The sequence below is a fragment of the Centrocercus urophasianus genome, unplaced genomic scaffold (genome assembly GCF_019232065.1).
Source record: "Centrocercus urophasianus isolate 14NV4802_14NV808 unplaced genomic scaffold, USGS_Curo_1.0 seq_21, whole genome shotgun sequence".
NCBI lineage: Eukaryota > Metazoa > Chordata > Aves > Galliformes > Phasianidae > Centrocercus > Centrocercus urophasianus.
This window is the reverse complement of record NW_024884767.1, coordinates 12,474,248-12,494,558: the sequence shown is the minus strand read 5'-3', so window position 1 is coordinate 12,494,558 and position 20,311 is coordinate 12,474,248. Positions and strand designations below refer to the sequence as shown.

General features: G+C 40.3%; 1 protein-coding gene across 1 annotated transcript in view; it reads left to right on the top strand.

Moving 5' to 3' along the window:
• Positions 1-20,311, top strand: part of AUH (AU RNA binding methylglutaconyl-CoA hydratase) — a 113,881-nt gene that overhangs the window by 67,030 nt on the left and 26,540 nt on the right. The gene's annotated exons all lie outside the window — the stretch shown is intronic.

Below are 20,311 nucleotides of genomic sequence, written 5' to 3'. Positions count from 1 at the left end.
ATGCAGGTGACCCTTACTGCATATAGTACACAGAGAAGAACTGTGGTTTAATCGTTGGCATGTGTCAGTATGGAAGTGTATAAGCATAGTTTTCTGAGTGAAATCAATATGTTGTGTTGCTTATGTCATATTAAAGTCTAGTTTGTGGAAAAATGTTGTGGGATTCTTTGCAGTACAAAAATAGTTTTCTTAAAATATTTTAGTTTACCTTCTGTACTTGGGTGAATGAAAAGCAATTTGCAGAAATGAACTGACTCAGGACAGACCAAAAAAAAAAAAAAAAGAAAGAAAGAAAAAGAAAAAAGATGATGTATCTTCTTCTGTGTTGTTTTTAAGATTCCTCTCCTCAATATGTCTCCATCTCAATATAGATGTTACTGGGGGCGAATGAGTGGGGCTGTAGAGTACCAGCTGGAGTATATAAATGGGGCCTAGCATAGACGCAGCAGTGCTTGGTAAGTTCCTAAAAATTATATCTACAGCTGTTGAACTCATTCACAGTCAATGTTTTTTGAAGAGAAGCCAAGGAATTTTTAATCAAGGAAGATTACCAGGCAGATTACTGTGTACTGAGTACTTAAAAATAGACTTACTTTTATTAGTAAAACCGCTCCGTTTAAGCCAGAAGTGTTATATTTTTTCAGAGAAAATGCAAAAGCTACTTTGATTTAAAACAGAATTAAATTATTATGAATGAGATGTGGAAAGAGATAATGAGATGGAAAGAAGATAATATTTATGCTTTCTAATGGGACTATTATACAGAAATGCCAGCATGAGTAACCTGAGTGCGTTCTAGCTTTAAATTTTGATGGATCTCAGACAGTGGCATTTTGTGGAGATAGAGAGCTTTCTGTGACCTGTTAGATTGGAAAGCATCTTATTTAAAGAAAGTTGTTGATGGAGTATTTTAAACTTTGTGAAGTTGTTTTGGTAATCTACTCTCATAGAACTAATTGTTATTCTTTTCCTACCCCAGTGAAACTGGTTCACTTGTTTTTGGCACACATCCAAGCTGTGAAATTTATTTGATTTTCAAGACCACCGTCTAGAAATAGTGATGAAGTGTCAGCAAGGCCACATTTCATTTCATGAACGTAATTTCCAGTGCCCTAGAATTAATTTATTCACTGACCTGTTAATAGCTGCAGTCTATCACTGGTTTATAGAACTGAGGATGTGCCTGGAAATAGTCATGGTCACCCTACCAGGAGATTAGTTACAGGATTTCTTTTTAGAGTAACATTTTTTGTTGTTGTTGTTTTGATCATATTGAAGAGTCTGACTGCTAATATAAAATAAACCAACTTAATCAAATGGAAAACACTAGTAGCTAGTAAATATTGGACTCAAGTTAACTATTTTGAAGTAGTTGTTTTATACCACATTTTACTTTAATATATCTGAGATACATTCCAGCAGTTGCATTATGTGTACAGAGGACTCTCCCTTTGAATATCCAGCCCAGCACAGGCAGTTGCAGTGCCAAAAGAAGCTGTGAATCATAGAATCACCAAGGTAGGAAAAGACCTCCAAGATCGTCTGTCCAACCATCCACCTACCAATGATATTTCTCCACTAAACCATGTCCCTAAGTACAACTTATGCATATTTCTTGAACATCTCCAGAGGTAGTAACTCCACCACCTCCCTGGGCAGCCTGTTCCATTGCCTGACCACTATTTCAGAGAAGTACTTCCTAATATCCAACCTGAGTGTCCCCAGGCACAACTTGAGGGCATTCTCTCTAGTCCTATTGCTGTTTACCTGGGAGAATAGGTCGACACCCACCTCATCACAATCTCCTTTAAGGGGGTTATAAAGAGCTGTAAGGTCACCCATGAGTCTCCTCCAGACTAAATAATCCCAGTTCCCTCAGCCATTCCTCGTAAGACTTGTGCTCCAGGCACCTCACCAGCCTCATTACCCTTCTCTGAATGCAGTCCAGACCTCAGTGTCTTTGTTGTCCTGAGGGGCCCAAAACTGAACATAGTACTTGATGTGTGGCATCAGCAGAGCTGAGTGCAGGGGTATGGTAAACTCCCTATTCTTGCTGGTAACACTATTTCTTATACAAACCAGGATGCCATTGGACTTCTTGGCTACCCAGGCACACTGCTGGCCCATATTCAGCCAAGCGCCAAACAACAGCCCCAGGTCCATTTCATCTACACAGCCTTCCAGCTAATTAACTCCAAGCCTGTAGGGTTGCCTGGGGTTATGACCAAAGTGCAGGACCTGGCTTATGGTCTTGTTAACTTCATCGCTTTTGCCTTAGCCTAGACATCTAGCATCTCCAGATCCCTCAGAAGGGCCTTCCTCCCCCAGGCAGGTGAACACATTCTCCCAGCTATGTTTCATCTGAAAACATAATGAGGGTTCTCTCATTCTCCTTGTCAAGATCATCAGTTATATACTGGACAGAACAGGTGCCAATACTGACCCCTGTGAAACACCACTTATGACCAGTTATCAGCTGGATTTAACTTCATTCACCACCACACTCTGGGCCCAGCCCTCAAGCCAGTTCTTCAACCAGAAAAGAATAAAGGTACAAAGAATGCACCTGTCCAAGCCACAGGCTGCCAGCTTCCCTAGGAGAATACTGTAGGAAACAGCATGAGAGGCTTTGCTGAAGTATAGGTAGACTATGTCAACAGCCTAGACTATGTCCTCATCCATCAGGCAGGTGAGTTGATCACAGAAGGAGATCAGGTTGGTCAGATAGGACTTGCCTTTCATGAGCCCATGGTAGCTTGGCCTAATCCCCTGGTTGTCCCGCACATACTTTGTGATCTCGTTCAAGATGATCCGTGGCACCATGGTCAGGCTGACAGGCCTGTAGTTCCTTACAACCCTTCTTGTAGATGCAGTCACATTGTCAAGTCCTCCTGTAGGACCTCTCTGGTTGACTCAAGAACACTTACAGATGGTAGAAAACAACTTTGCAGTTACTTCAACCAGCTTCCCCAGCACACTCGAGAGGATCCCATCTAGCCACATAGATTTGTGACAGTCCAGATGAAGCAGTACATAACTGTTTCCACATGGTCCCCATCCCAGACTTTCAGGTCAGAAGGTAGATTACCCCAAAGATAACTAATCTGACTGTGAAAGACAGACATGAAGGCATTGAGATCCTCAGCCTCTTCCTTGTCATCGATAGTCATGCTCCCCACCACATCCAGTAAAGGCGGGAGATTCTCCTTACTGTTAATATATTTGTAAAAATGTTTTTTGTTCTCTTTCACTATAGCAGTGAAGTTGAGTTCGAGCTTGGTTTCTGCCTTTCTAGTTTTTTCCCTGCATATCCCAGCAACTTCTTTGTACTCTCCCTGAGTCACTCATCCCTTAGTCCACAGGTGGTAGACTCTCTTTTCTCCTGGAGTCTTAGGAAAAGTCCGCTTTTATCTGCACTTGTCTTTTTTCCCTTCTTACTGGTGTTTTCATACCAGCCACTTCCTAAGCAGCTTGGAGTCCTTCATATGCTGCCAGTATCTCTTTTTCTCTAATCCTCTGTATCCTCAACTTCAGAACACTAGGGGTGAACCTCAAGTCTCCCCTTGTACTTTCTGCCAGAGACTCCCAGTTGGACCATTCTCCCTGACAGCATTGTAGACCATGTTTTTGCATCTTGTCCTGTTCAGACTGGCCCAGTGGCTACTGCATGAACTATCTCCTGTTTAATTTCTTCAAAGGCTTGTTGTTGCTCAGGGCTCCATCTGAAATCGTTTTTCTTCCACGTCTCTTGATGAAGAGAGATAACAATTAAACTGCAATTTGAAGTATACTTCTCTAGAAGCCCACAACATCTAAGAAAGCATGTATTTACTTTTTGTTAGTTGGTGCAGACACAGCAGTTATTTTGTTGATCATACGTGTAGGGTTGTGATTATGTCCATCTTGCTGTTCTGTTCCCAAGAGCTGAATCTCCTGCGCAGGTCCCTTGCCTTTTCTTTATGGCAAAACTGGCTTTCAGAAGGATTTGATTTATTTTGTTCACTTTCTCAAAACCTTCCTGTGCTGTGTTCCTCCACATAAGAATGTCATCAACTTATTGCAGGTGTTCAGGAGCCTCCCCCTGTTCCAGTGGAGTCTGGATCAGCCCATGACAAATGGTAGGGCTGTGTTTCCACCACTGGGGCAGTTCACGGCAGGAGTACCGGACAACCCTCCAAGTGAAAGCAAACTGTGGCCTGCACTCTGCTTCCAAAGATTGAGAAAAAAAGGCACTGGCAATGTCACTTTTGGCATAGCACTTGACTACCTTTGATTTCACTTCATTTTGAAATATGAGCATGTCTGATATGGCGTTACTCAGCAGTGTTGTATCTTCATTCAGACCACAATAGTCCACTGTTAGCAGCCTCCACTCTCCACTGGACTTTTGCGTGACTATGGGACTATTGAAGGATGAATGAGTCTTGCTAATTACTTCTTGATTCTCTAGTTGGCGAATCAGGTGATAAGGTAAGAACTGGGAAATTTCAGTTAGTGAGATGCTGCCACCAGTGTGCACTGTTGTGGCAGCAATTAGCATCTGCTTAATTTTGCGTTTAGCAACTCCACAGCAGAAGTGTCTTCTGAGAGACCAGGGAAGATAGAAAGCTTAATGTCCTCCATCTATTAGACAGCTATTCCAAAAACCTGTTGGTTTTTGTACAGAAAGAGCAAATCTACATCCTTGAAGTATCCTCTCCTGAGATAATCTATACCAAGGCTGCACAGAGCCTCTGGGTCGGTCACAGTGGAGTGCTTTTGCCGCGTTTCTGGTTAGGCTCACTTCAACCTCCACCACATATCTTGGGATACCCTTGTCACTCCAGAAATACATATGTGTTCTGTCCCATTGTAACTTGATGGCATTAGTGTATACTGTGCATCAGTGTCCACTAGAGCGGATATATATTATATATTATACTCCCGTGGTTCTGATGTGCTACGCCATTGAATCCACAGCCCATAAACATGATTATCTCTTTCCTTCACCTGGCTGAAGTCAGAGTCCCTCTGACACTGATCACATTATTTGTTGCTTCTTGTAAATGTGAATTAAAATTCTCTTTGTTAGGATAAGAAGTAAGATCAGCCCATCTAACCTTTCTGGGGAGCTGTTGACTGGAAACTGGAGTAGCCATTTCCATGGAGGAACCCTGTTCTGTTGATTATTTTTCCTTGCAACTCACATGCTCATGCCTCTAGAGTCAAGGTAGATTTTCCAGCCTATTTCCTCATCCTCTACATGGTCACATGGCATGTGATGTGTACCCGCTATATCCTCTCTCTTGGGCAGAGGAACACTTACTCCTAATACTTAAATACTGATTTGTGCAGGTGGGTATGTAGATTTGCTCTTTCTGTTCAAACTGCTGAACCAGTTTCTCCATTACTGAGATTCAGGCCCATAGGGAGGAAGAGAGATAGTCTTATTGCCAGTGTCTCTCAGCAAATTCATCCACTGTTTGTTCCTCTCCATCTTTGTAGGTCATTACTGCCTGAGAGTTGGTATAGACAATAGTCTATACCAACACAGTCTTCTGCCATATGTGTTATGTGCACTTTGACGTCTAGATCTTCAGATAGCTGCTGTTCCAGTTTATCATTAATCACCTCCAGCGTAGCTGATTTCTTACTTGCCAGTGTGACACATGTATCCTTTCCTTTCCTAACCCGACAGGTAAACTGTAAAGGCTTATGTCCTTTTTTCAACTGATCTATCAATGCCTTTTTTCCTAGAAAGAGATCCCAGCTGTCTGGCTTCATTGCCTTCTTGTTCCAGGCTCCTGGCCCTGTTATCCTAGTTTCAGAGCAGCCAGGTAACAGCGCGCTTGCTGAGAATATGGCTGAAATCCTTTCACCTGTCTCCCAGCTCACCCAGGGTTAGAGGTTGGATGGGTTACTGCCTTCTTCATGAGTTCTGACCCTTTCTCATCCAGTTCTTGTGTTGTCCCTACTTGAGAGTAGCCTTGTCCTTGTCCTTGTCTTACTTCTTCTTACTATCAGAATCTTCTTCCTTCACTAAGTGAGCTTACTTGTGCACCCACCGTTTCTTCTTTCATGCAGAGACAACCAGTACCAGCAGAGGCTCATTCTCTGATTCTGCAGCAGAGCCTATGGCGGGAGTTGAATTACTACTGAGCTCTGCTCAGTAGGCATAAGCCAACCCCAAGCACATTACAGTGATTTGTATCTCTTTGGAATTGCCAGTGTGATGGCATAACTTCAGCAGTTTTTTCAGGTGTGAAGTTCCAAAGCACTTTCCACTGTTCTATGTGCATCCCAATATCATCTCGTACTTCTATCGTTCAAAAGTTTCCAGCCTTGGGGCAGATTTCTGAGTGGTATCATTAAATAGTTGTTTAGTCATAAGCAAAACCTGGAGTACTTTCAGGAGACACAGGAACATGATGGTTTGAACATCCTGAAGATATCAGAATTTCCAAAACCTATTGTAACTGACCAGGATGAGAAGGGGAAGGAGAAGGTAAAAGGGAAGTAGAGAAGAATATGCCGTCTTATCTCCCCCGTGGATTGGCTCCCCCAAGAAGAAAAAGTAAATGGTGTTAATAGCTTTTAGGAGATAGTTCCCAAAGTACAGAGATGACAGCAAAGCTGAGAACAAATTACAAACCAGTCACATGGTGAGCAATTTTATCATATTATAAACTAGTGTTCTACAATACAGCAAAATGGTAGTCTTTATCCAGCCTGTGGAGATTGTAAGCAGCAGATCAGAGGGCAGTCTGTAAGCAGACTGCAAGTAAGGTTTTATATCATTCTGGAGACAAGCACAGAAACTCTGAAAGTGAAAGTATCAACATTCAGTGACTATTAAACTAATGTACCACTTAGAAAAATTTTGTTTTTACATACTCCAGTCAGATCTGTTGTTATCTCAATCCTTTGTGCCAAATGTTGGGTGCTAGAAGGACTGTTGTGGTTTAATATGGCAGGCAGCTCAGCACCACACAGCTTTTCTTTACTTCCCTGCCAGTGGGATGGGGAAGAGAACTGCAAAATGGTAAAACTTGTGGATTGATATAAAGGCAGGGAAAATAATGATAAATATACAAATAAGTAATACAAAATGCAATTGCTCACCACTCACCAACCAGTGCCCATACAGTTCCTGAGCAGTGTCTGACTCCCTAGCCAGTTTGGGTCAGCTGTCGCCTCCTAGCGAATTGTGCCTCCTTCATCCCCCTCCCTGGTAGAGCAGCATGAGAAACTGAAATGTCCTTGCCTTAGTGTATACACTTCTCAGCAATAACTAAAACATTGGTATCTTATCTACATTATTATCATCCTAAATCCAAAACAGCATCATACCAGCTACTAGCAAAATAATTACTGATATCCCAGTCAAAACCAGGATTGCCATTTTCTACTTCTTATGTACCAAAGCCCTTGATTGAAACTCTCTGCTGCAGTTGAGGGAAAAAGGTTCAGTGGTCAGGGGGCAGTTCTCATTGTGGAGCATCGCAGTTGGCTGTTTCTGACAGTGTTGCCACTATTTAAACTCTTCTGTTTCTAAAATACAGAAGAGGCAAGTGTAGCTTTATAGAGATCTCTCCCTTCTTCTGCATCCTAGCTTTAAGCTTTTTACCTTACTTCATATCTCAGTGTTTCTTTCCCCATTTACCATTCCTGATGGTACTAACAACATAACAACCTGGTTGTTGCTCCAGTAGCTCTAGTAATTAAATTTTGTCTACAAAAGCTTGTGAATCTGTGAGCTTTGTGTGATATTTGTTCAGTCTGTGGGAATCCTGGCAAATCTTCATGACTTGATTCATTACATTTTTTGATGTTTGCTTTGTTTCCAAGTTCTTTCAAATGATACAGTAAACTAATCTGTTCTCTATTAACTACTTCTGCTGACTGTCCCCCAAAGTCTTTGTAATAAAAAAGAGAATAAAAACAAATTCCTGATGATTCAGTTCATAAAATGTGTTACAAGAGTAAACCAATACAAGATATGAGCAATGTAGAAAAACATTTTAATCTAGTAAATTACATAGAAGCAGAACATACTTATTTGATTTTCATTCCAACCAATCCAAGGGAAGCTGATTTGGATTTATCTTCAAGTGTTTCAGACACACAAGTGTTTTTCTGGTAAAACATGTTGAAGTCTTTTTGGTTGCTTTCATTTATAAATTACTAATAAGAAAGTTCCATTAATATTTTATAGTGTTTCTTAGCATAAGAAATTATGCTAAATCTGTTATTAATACATAGTGTGATCATGATTCAAGCAGAGCTTTTGGTCCCATTTTTATATTTCTTTATGAAATAAAAGTATTTTGTAGTATTCAGAAGCTTTCTGAACTTGTGATCATTTTGGGGCATTGAAACTGATATGTTTGGAAAAACTCATCTTGAATCCCTGGTTCACCTGTATTGTAGAAAGCTTAAACAGAGACGTAGAGCACTGCAATCTGTCGAACAATCATATGACTGTCATTCTTGAAAATGTCTGTGTTCCAGTGGTTTATTTGTTTGTTTTCTTTTGCATTAGTGCAACATTTTGCACTTTGCTCAGCCTAACATCTGCTTAGTTGGTTGTTTCGGATTAATTTATACGACATGTTTGCCAAAGGTTTGTACTTGCCAGGAACATAAGTTAAGTGCAGTTTTTCTCTTCTGTCATTATTTGTATTATTATAACTTTTTTCCTATTTTTATTGGGGTGAGCGCTTTGGAAAACATCATTATCAGCTCCGTATTCTTTAGGGGGTCAATGAGTAATTACTTCCTCCCGCAGAACTGAAAACAAGTAAACCTAGTGATGGAAGATAAAAACCTCATCAATTATGTTTAATTTGTGGAATGTATATGGTCTATGTGTATGGAAAGGTCTCTGTATATCATAGACCTCTGCTGTTATAACCTTCACTTCCAAAGTTTTCAAGCTTCTCTCAGGTGTCTTCATATCAAATATAGATAAAATTGCAGTGAATTTCATTGTTTAATAAATATGCAGGAAAGAAATGTGGTGGAAAAGTGAAAACATCTGACAGGTTGCTTCATCTACCATATATGAATGATTGAAGAGGTAGGTGGGTTTTAGCTGATTCAGGCCAAAAAAAATGGTGGTAAATTACCTCCCAGTGTAGAGTCTTCCCCACCTTTTTTCCCGCAGTAGAAGTCTCGGTGTAGTAACAAATGTAGTATGTTATCCGCCTAGGAAAGTTCAGTGAAAGATAGCTACTAGTTGAAAAGTTGATTTCTCTATCTTTTTCTGAAAGAGTCCAAGAATACTATCATATTCACATAGGCGATTGTGAACTTTTGCATATCTCTGTGTACACCTGTGAAGTGTTGGGACAATTCTAAAGTCTCTCCAACATCCAGACACTAGATAATCTCCAAAAAAAAGAAGTCACATTAGCTCGAGGTATGGGTATTTTTAAGCTTCTCTGACTCAATGCAGAAGTCACCCTTTCTGTTCTGATAATTCCTAGAAGACTGTTCCTGCTAGCATGTGGGGTTCAGTTCCTGAAACATGGGTGACGCATGTTGAGTGTGTGGCTGGGGCTCCTATTAGTTCTGTGTTCTTTCTGTCAGAAGCAGAATTACAGACACACTGCGATGTCTAAAATGTGTTTTATACATAGGTGAAGTAAGTTGAATCCACTGCACGTCAGTGTTAGGAGGCTTCAAGTGTAGGGGTTTGTAAGTGAAGACTTTTGGTTATAGTACAAGACACAGTGAGCAAAGTGCAAGCTGATATTTTTACATTGTTTAAGATGGAACTGTCTACTTATTTTTACTGTCATTGAGGGTTTTTTGTTTTTTGGGTTTTTTGTTTTTTGGGCTTTTTTTTTTTTTAATTTGAACTTCTTTCTTTTACATTTAGAAAGGATAGGCAATTTACAAGCATGCATGTACTTTGTACATGTAATGGATGTAAAAATTGTAGACAAATAGAGCACATAATTATGTGCTCATTTTTTGGGCAGTACTGACATTTCATACATCTTCCTAGCAAAAAGAAGAAAGCATGGAACTGAAATGTGCGGAAGTAAAATATCCATCAGAATAGGGGTGGCCAGCAGGGACAGGGAGGTGATTGTCCCCCCTCTACTCTGCTCCTGTGAGGCCCCATCTGAACTACTGCATCCAATAGCTGTTGGAGAGGGTTCATAGGAGAGCCACAAAGATGATCAGGGGGCTGGAGCACCTCCTCTATGAAGACAGGCTGAGGGAGCTGGGCTTGTTCAGGCTGGTAGAAGAAGGCTGTGGGGTGACCTCATTGCAGCATTTCAGTACCTAGAAGGAGCCTATAAACAGGAGGGGAATCAACTCTTTGAAAGGGTAGTTAACATGAGGGGAAATGGTTTTAAGTTGAGGGAGGGAAGATTTAGATTGGATGTCAGGGGGAAGTTCTTTACTGGTGGTAGTGAGGTGCTGGAACAGGCTGCTCAGAGAGGTTTTGGATGCCCCGTCCCTGGAGGTGTTCAAGGCCAGGTTGGATGGGGCCCTGGGCAGCCTGGTCTGGATTAAATGTGGAGGCTGTTGGCCCTGCATGTGGCAGGGCAGCTGGAGATTCATGATCCTTGATGTCCCTTCCAACCCTGGGCCGTTCTGTGATTCTGTGATTGCTCTGTTTGTACAGTTTCAATATTATGAAGAAAGTCATACAGAATGAACGAGTGTGCTTCAGAAATACAATCTGATAAATATAATTTTTATATGCTTAGGCAGTAATTTCCATTGAACTTTGATATATTAAACCTCACATAAAAGATTTGAGCTATCTTTGAAAATCCTCAATTATAAAATGAGAATAAATATTACTTTTTAATTCTTAATCTGTGAGTATAAACTATGGTCTTCATAAAACACAGAAGAAAAAGATAAAGTTGAAATAAAGTTGATTGTGGTCACTATTGAAAAGAAATATGATAGTTTGAACTGAACAGAGATTCAGGTAATCTTACTAAGTGTTCTGAAATTGATAAGTATTTCTAGAAATAAACTACAAAGTTTATATACGCGCTAGAGGAAATATTCATCTGAGTTGACCATTGGCATATTTTATGGTGTCTGACATCAGAGACTGTGTCACATTTTAGTTTTGTTTGAGATTTTTCTGGGTCTCATTGGCATGGTCTTTTTTTTCCCAAGTTTTGCTAGATTTGCTGGGGGTATTCTGGATTTTGCTCCTAAATATAGGACAAACACTGTGAGTACAAATCCTGCTTATGGCAATCCTACACGTACAGCCAGTATTTCCACAGATGGAATGATCTATATCATTTGAAAATAATGTTGAGAAATATGAAGATTTTTTGACTTAATTTTTTTTTTTTTTTTTAAGAGGGAGTAAGTTCATAAGTTCACCTGTCACAGGGTTTTTCATTGTCCTTTGAAAAAGGCCATTGACAAAGGTAAGGTTCTGCTTTGACAGTGCAAATATAACTAAAATCCACCCCAAAGTGTCTAAATTAGAAGATGTGAATTAAAACTGAAGAAGTGTTGCATTTTCAGTACTAAAAGAGTAGTGTACTTTTTATGTTACCTGGTGTAATTCTGTCAGAGACACTGTTACTTCTAGGAATTTACATAAGTGCCGAGGTTTGTGGAAGTGTCTCTACAGACTCATAGATCCACATTCTTTGCTTGGTTGTGTGGATTTTTCTCACAGAGGGAAATTAATTCTTCTTATTGTGATAAAAAAATGTATTCTTACAGAATCCTTGTCAGATTACAGGTTTGTGAGTGGATAAATGTTCATAGTATTTCACAGGGAATCTTTGGTCCGTGGCTCTATAGGCTGTGAAATGTGACAGTAATTGTACATTCTTAGTATATAGCTCATTTGATTATCAAGCACAAAACAAATGTAGAGTTTAGCTGAACAACTCTACATGCCTAGAAATGACTTTTGACTTACTGAAAGTTTTGAGGTTTTTTTTACTGAAAGTTTTTTTGAGGTTTTGCAGTTTTTTTTTTCTGCAGTGTATATCATATTTGCTGTTTCTTTAATTGGTAAAATAGAATATCAGGATGGAAATGAGGGAAAGTTTAGATTCTTTTTTTAACTTCCTGATAATTTATGATGTTTGGAGACCTAAGTATAGAAGAGCATAGTATCTTTGGAGAAAGTAAGCCATGAGGTATGAACTTCAGCAAAGAAAAAAGATGCTTTTTGAATTAAATGTGGGTTATATTGTTAAATAGTTAGGAATTTTATTATGCATAAAAGATTTATTTCTATTTATTTTAAATAAATATATATATATATATTTTTTTAGTCTGCAGTTACATGTGTAATACATAAAACAGCCCCTGACTAATTTGCACTACTGCAGAAGTGGGATATTGGGACTTCAGCTATGTGCAGTGCAACTCATTGATTTTAGAGTATCTGATTAAAGTAAATTGCATCAATCACTGGGGTGGCACTGAAGAAATATGGAAGTAGTGTAATAGTAGTAATCATTTCCATGATGAAAAAGTCAGCTTTAAGAATGTGTGTAGGAGGAAAATGTTAGCCAAGAAATAGCTACATTTGAGTATCGTTTCATCTAAACAGAACACACCTCCGTATGATTGGTATTTTCGTTTTTAGTAGTCATTGACATTCTTTGTCATCTTTGCAATCTCCAAGCAGTTGGAAGAGAAGAAGGTTATCAAGAGTAGTCAATGTAGATTTACCAAGGGGAAATCACACTTGACCAACCTGATAGCCTTCTGTGATGTTATCATGGCTGGGTAGACGGGAGTAGAGCAGTGGCTGTTGTGTGCCTTGACTTCAGCAAGGTGTTTGATACCATCTCCCACAGTGTCCTTGTTATGAAACTTAGAAAATATTGGACAGATGAGTGGGTGGTGAAGTGGATTGTGAACTGGCTGACTGGAAGAGCATTGAAAGCCCTTCACATAGCAGGGAGGTTGAAGCTATGCAATCATTATGGTCCTTTTCAATCCAGGCCAATTCTGTGATTCTGTGAAGATAAATTAGGAATACCTAAAGACAATAGAATCATGGAATGGTTTAGGTTGGAAGGGACCTTCAAGATCATCTAATTCCAACCCCCTGCCATAGGAAGGGACACCTCCCACTAGACCAGGTTGCTCAAAGCCCCATCCAGCCTGGCTTCAATGCTTCCAGGAAGAGAGAGTTCATAATTTCACTGGGCAACCTGCTCCAGCATCTCACCACCCTCACAGTAAAAAATTTCTTCCTAATATCTAGTCTAAATTTACCCTCTTCCAGTTTAAAACCATTTCCCCTTGTCCTGTCACTATATGCGACTTCTTTAGAAAAAAATTCCTCCCCAAATTTCCTGTAGGCCTTCAAATACCTTCAAGTACTGGAAGGCCACTGTAAGGTCTTCTCAGAGCCTTCTCTTCCCCAGGTTGAAGAGTAACAGCTCTATCAACCTGTCCTCACTGGGGAGGTGCTTCAGCCCTCTCATCATCTTCATGGCTGTCCTCTGGACCCACTTAAACCTCTCAGTGTCTTTCGTGTTCCGGGGCCCAACACAGCTGGACGCAGTACTCCAGGTGGGGTGTCATGAGAGCAGAGTAGAGGGGTAGAATCAGCTCCTTGACCTGCTGTTCACACTTCTCTTGATGCAACCCAGGATACTGTTGGCCTTCTGGTCTGCAGGCTCACACTGCCGGTTCACGCTGAATCTTTCATCAACCAATAGCCCCAAATCCTTCTCCTCAGAGCTTCTCTCAAGCCATTCTCCACCCAACATGTATCTGCACTTGGGATTGCCTTGATGCAAATGCAGGACCTTGCAATTGTCTTGTTGAACTTCATGAGGTTGCCATGGCCGCATCTGTCAAATACGTCCAGTTCCCTCTGGATGGCATCTGTTCCTTCTAGCATGTTAATTGCACCACTCAGCTTGATGTCATTTGATGATTACTGTAGAAGCTAGACTGAATCTTGTCTGAGAAACATGCTTTTTCATGTTCTAGAAGGTCTTACGGGTGAAATCTTGTTTATTGAAATGAGCAAACAGAAAAAAATACTAAAACTTGTGAAAAACAAAACATTACCAATGTTATGGTTATCAGTGGAAGATGGTTGACATGACTGTGTAAACATAATAGATCTTCCTTCAAGCCTAGTTTCTTTTCATCTTCACGTTCCAAAATGGCCGTGGGTCTTTTAGTCACTGTGGCAGAATGAGAAGTGAAAGCGTACACTGTAGTTGGTAAGAGATCTTCTCTTTAGCAATGAGATGGCCTTCAGCATAGTGTTTGTTAGATGTGATTAATTACTGTACTGATATATTGTAGTCACTTTTGCATATATGGGCTTATTAAGCCAGAACTCAAAGGCTAAAAGATCAGATTAAAAACCTCACAAAATCTTAATCCTAGATTGTGTTGTGTTGTTTGCAGTTGTCAAACATTACGAAATCTGAAAAGGTTGACTATTATAATATCAAAAATAATTAAGAATTACTGCAAATTAAAGCTGTATATTTTTAAAAAATTAAATGTTGCTATTAGTTTGCATTCAGTTATGTATGTCTAGCTTTTTTCAACTTTAGCCTGAACTTTGTCTGCAGAGAAGTCCAAACTGTTCCGAGAAGCCACGTGCACAAAAATTTGAAGGGATGAATGTGAAAGGAAACCTTCTCTTCTTTGACTTTCATGTCCCTTTGCAGTATCCAGACACTTCAACAGTCTTCCATCTACTGTGGTTTTTCTGTGATAGAGCTGGTTACACAAAGCTATGAGCTCTTCCGAGGCTATAGTGGGATTAGGTGCTGGCTTTGAACAACTGACACTCCTGCAGATGACTAGAGGCTTTATGAAAATGAGAGTGGTAAAGGATTAGTAGAATGAGGTGGGAATAGCCAAGTTGATTTTGCTTTGTGCCATGCAATGTAGAATTTAAACAGAAATACAGAACTAAAATGTTGTGGCTAGAAAACAGCTATCCTACCAATGTGATTTATATAATTTATCAAAATAACACAGATTTTAGTGAATTACCTAAACAGTTGTGTGTACAAATAAGATTATCATTTTAGAACTAACGTTTTAAATTGCTGTATTAGAGCACTTCTTTTTGGTGCCCTATTGTGCCTCTGTATGTCAAATCTTCTGAATAGTTAAGGATTTGTATGATACTTTAAACCATATTTTATGGAGCAGTTCCTGCGGAGTAGTTTCTCAGACATTCAGAAAATGCCTATTATATGAAACACTTTATCTCAATGGGATAAAAAGAGGTTAAACTGTGTTCCACATCAGTCTCTAGTTTTATAGTCTTATGAATCAGTGTTTGGGTTTAATATTATTCATACCATGAAGTTAATGCAGTAGAATTAGGCAGTTATGTTGCATGATGGAAAAAGTGATGTATTTGTACCTGGACTGTTTGTCTGCAGTGAGGTAAGAGAAGGCAATCTGTTAATTTGCCATTTGCTTTGAATTTCATAAGCTCACTCGAATTTCAAACATGATTTTCAAACAAGCAAACAAACAAGTAAATAAGTTTGTGTGGCTGCCCTACCTTGTGATTTCTAATGTGATACTTTAAAATGAGTTTAAGAATATATTTTTTATCATTCATTTATACTGTTGTGGCATGTGAATACTCTCTTTTAGATGAGAACCCTTTTTTGTAAGGCATAGTACAAAAGGGGAGGAGGATGACTGTCCCTGTAAGGATAAGTGTAAATGTAAGAAAAGATGCATTGTATGGTTTCAAAATATAAGGAAACCATAAGACTATTTTCTTTGATGTAATAGACAATGGTTTTGGTATACTGGTGATGTAATCTCTTTTGTTGTTAGAGTAAAGGAAAATTTTAAAGGTGAATTTTTTGAGAATAATAAAAGCCTTTTATTATATTATTGATAACAAAGGGCTGCTTCTGAGCATGAGATGCGTTGAGGAGGAAGACAAAAAGGTGTACATATCAGAGCTTGAGAAGTGAATTGTGGGTACGGGCACTTCTGCTGTTGTTCAAATCACACAGAATCACAGAATCACCCAGGTTGGAAGGGACCTCAAGGATCATGTAGTTCCAACCCCCCTGCCTAGCAGGGCCACCAAACACACACATTCAGATCAGGTTGCCCAGGACCCCGTCCAACCTGGCCTTGAACACGTCCAAGGACGGGGCATCCACAACCTTCCTGGGCAGCCCGTTCCAGGGCCTAACCACTCTCCTTGTAAAGAACTTCCCCCTAACATCCAACCTAAATCTTCCCTCCTTCAACTTCGATCCATTTCCCCTAGTCCTGCTGTTGTCAGCCCTTTTGAAGAGTTTACTCCCCTCCTGGGTGTAGGTTCCCTTCAGGTATGGATAGGCTGCAATGAGGTCACCCCGCAGCCTTCTCTTCTCCAGGCTGAACAAGCCCAACTCCCTCAGCCTGTCCTCATAGGGGAGGTGCTCCAGCCCCCTGATCATCTTAGTCGCCCTCCTCTGGACCCTTTCCAAAATCTCAATGTCTTTCTTGTACTGAGGGCTCCACACCTGGACACAGTACTCCAGATGGGGCCTCACAAGAGCCGAGTAGAGAGGGACAGTCACCTCCCTGTCCCTGCTGACCAGCCCTCTCCTGATGGAGCCCAGGATCCCATTTGCCTTTCGAGCTGCCAGAGCGCACTGCTGGCTCATGTTCAGTCTCTCGTCCATCAGGACCCCCAGGTCCTTCTCTGCCGAGCTGCTCTCAAGGACCACTCCTCCCAGCCTGTACGGGTGCCTGGGGTTCTTCCGGCCCAAATGCAAAACCTTGCACTTTGCCGTGTTGAACCTCATTAGGTTCACCCGAGCCCAGCCCTCCAGCCTGTCGAGGTCCCTCTCAATGGCATCCCTTCCTTCCACCGTATCGACTGCACCACTCAGCTTGGTGTCGTCAGCAAACTTGCTGAGGGTGCACTCAATTCCCTCATCGATGTCATTAATAAAGATGTTAAAGAGCACCGGTCCCAAGACAGACCCTTGGGGGACACCACTTGTTACCGGCCTCCACCTGGACATAGAGCCATTGACCACCACCCTCTGTCTGCGGCCTTTCAACCAATTGCTTATCCATTGGGTCGTCCACCCATCAAATCCACTTCCCTCCAATTTGGAGATGAGGATGTGGTGGGGGACCATGTCAAAGGCCTTGCTCAGGTCCAGGTAAATGACATCAGTCGCCTTCCCTTCATCCACCAATGCCGTCACTCCATCATAGAAGGCCACAAGATTAGTTAGGCATGACCTTCCTTTGGTGAAGCCGTGCTGGCTGTCTCGGATCACATTCTCATTCTTTATGTGATCGAGCATGTTGTCCAGGAGGATCTGTTCCATGATCTTCCCAGGCACGGAGGTGAGACTCACCAGCCTGTAGTTCCCCGGGTCCTCCCTGCTCCCTTTCTTGTATATGGGAGTGACGTGACCCTTCCTCCAGTCATCCGGGACCTCACCTGTTCAAAGAACAGATTCAGTCTGTTCTGAGTAAGACTGAATGGGTAGGATTAAACTAACAACTGAAAAGCGTTACACTGATATTTTGCTCAATAGAAGTAAAGTGGAATCAATAAAAGATATGAAGAGAAAAATGGCAAGCTCAGAAAGACGGGGAAAAGAAACTGTGACATTTGGAGAATGAATGCTGAAATTTTTTTCTCATACACTGATCATCAAATATTTGAAGGCTGACCATAAACATCATAACCTAAGTGTGTCTTTCAGCAGGACTGAACGTCCATTGGCATTCCCAAAGTATTTTAAGTAGAGAAAAAAATAACTTTTCTTCAGTACTTTTGAATTTTGCATCTGATGTTTATAAAAAAGTTTAATTGAATTGAAGAACAACTGATTGATACTGCAATTGAGTGTGGATACATAATAGGAAAAAGAAGGTTTTTAACTGTCAGAGGAACTGTAGGAAGATAGTGGAGAATGTAGTACATACAGCCTGATGTGGATCTCATACATACATTTTTTACTAGTTGAGATAATTTTAATAAACCCTTTCGTGGCCTGCTAGTTTTTCACTCTTTTCTTTTTATGCTTCCCCTATGTCGCAGATGCAGGTGTTACTGGAACTCTTCTTAGTGAACCAATCTTAAGTTCGCAGTTTTATGGGCTAGTCTTGCTTTCCCCATATTGAAACAATAAGAAAATTTTACAGCAAAATGTAAATAAATGAAAAGGCTTATTACTGAACTGAAGAAGGCCAAACTTTTGTGAGTTTTTTAATTATTTCATCTTTTGATGCCCATATAGTCTAAAAAACCCTCAAGAGTTGACTGAGCAACCTCAAACAAGCTAAAGAATCTATTTAAGCTATGAACTTAAACTTTTAAGTGCAAGGGTGAATAAATGGCACATAGTTTTTGATATGTTTCTCTAGTACAGGTAGGACTCATTTGAGTGTATGAGGCCCTAGAACAAAAGAGCTTGCGTTGTCTACCTCCAAGGTAGCCCACATGTTTTTTCTATAACAGAGGACAGAAATGGATTCTTAGAACAGGACCTGACTTTATTGCTCTTCTGGTCTCTTTTCACTAATCAGGGATTTTTTGAGCTCAGTGTAACTGATATATTTTTAATAACACACCTTCAGTTTTCTTTCTGTTCATTTATCTGGTCTTTCTTTCCCTTAAATCTCTGCTTTGTTCAGTGCTTGTACAACTGAGTAGATTTTGCACGGCAAGATCTATAAATTCTAAGGCAGCAGAGACCTGATAGTTGAGTGATGCTCATGTGATATAAGTAACTTTTTTTTTGTCTAACTATTCAATCATTACTAGTGTCTGCAATTGTGAATTCTCTGAGCAGTAAAGGACCGGTCAGTGCAAGACTAGTGCTGATAAAACTCATGTATTTTATTGACACCCTTTTCTGTAAGTTCTTGCTCATTGCCCTCACTCATACTAGCTAATTTGATCTTTGTGTTGCCTGACAGAGAGCAATTGCTTCTTTGAACGTAAGTTATAATGACCAAGCCACGGTGAACTTTGTTTCTGATGTGATTGGTTCAACATTTAAAATAGTCACATGGATGGGTGTCAGCGTATCAGAAGCAGGTGTGCTGAAAAAAAAAGATCATTACTTACTGTCTTACCCTCATCAACATCTTACTTCCAGAAGCCATCACTCATATTAGATCTACTTCCAGAAAAGCTTGTGCAAGCTCTTCTTCATTGTAGTTGAAATAAAAGGGCTATCAGAGACCCTACAATTTAAGTCACTCAGACTAAAGCAATCTCAGGAAATCTAGTTCAGATTTTAGCAGTCAGTTTTATAAGCAGTATCACTGGTAGTTGAAGAATATTCTCTTCTCCTGGCACAGCTGGACCCATCTGACTACTATCATACAAAATGAACTTCCCATATGTATTTTAGACTGATAGAATAGCTTAGGCTGGAAAGGCACTCTGGGTGTAGCATTATTCAATTGTGTTATAACAGGGCCAGTTTTGAAGTTGAATCAGGTTACTCTCCAATTTTGAATGTCTCCAAGCTTAGCTGTTCATCATTTTTTTTCGAGCAGTATGTATTCTGGTTTGACAACCCTCATTGTAGAGATTTTGTTTCTACTTCTTAGAATTTCATTTGCTGCTACACGTGTTTTTTTACTTCTGAGTCTTTTGCTGTGCATCGCCAAGTTGGATTGGTTTCTGTATTTTCTATAACTACCCTTTAACTTGGTTGACAGTAACAATTAGATTATCCCTGTGACTTCCTCCTCTCCAGGCCACAGAAGACCATCTTCCTCAATCTGTTCTTCAATATCATGCATCAGCCTCCTTACTGTGTCTCACTGCTATATTCACTTCAACTTGTCAGTGTACTAAAGGGCCAAAAACTCAACACAGTAATCCAGGTGTGATCCCATGAGTACCACTGGGTGAAACACCTTCTTTGACTTGCATGGTGTTGTCTTGGCAGGCACGCTACTTTCAGCATTCATCACAGCAAGAGCACACAGCTGATGCTTGTATCCATTTCCGGATGGCCTCGTCGCAGTTGCTTTTCATCATCTGATATTGCTTTATGGTATTTTTCCATCTCAGCAGCAGAGTTGTGCATCCACTTTGTTAAGTTGTTAAGTTAAGATGTTAAGTTACTCTCAGCCTCTTTCTCCAGCTCTTGAGATCCCTCTAAAAATAGCCATACTCTCCACTTTATTGATTGCTCCTGTGTTTTGTTGAGCTCTCTGTCTCATTGTCTGTATTGTGGCTGATGCTGCTGAACAATAATGATCACATTACTGACATCCCCCTCCCTCTAATATTTAACACAACAAATAATGGCAGACAGTGGATCTTTGAATTGCTGTCCATGTACTTTGAGTAGACATAGAATTATAGAATGGCACGGGT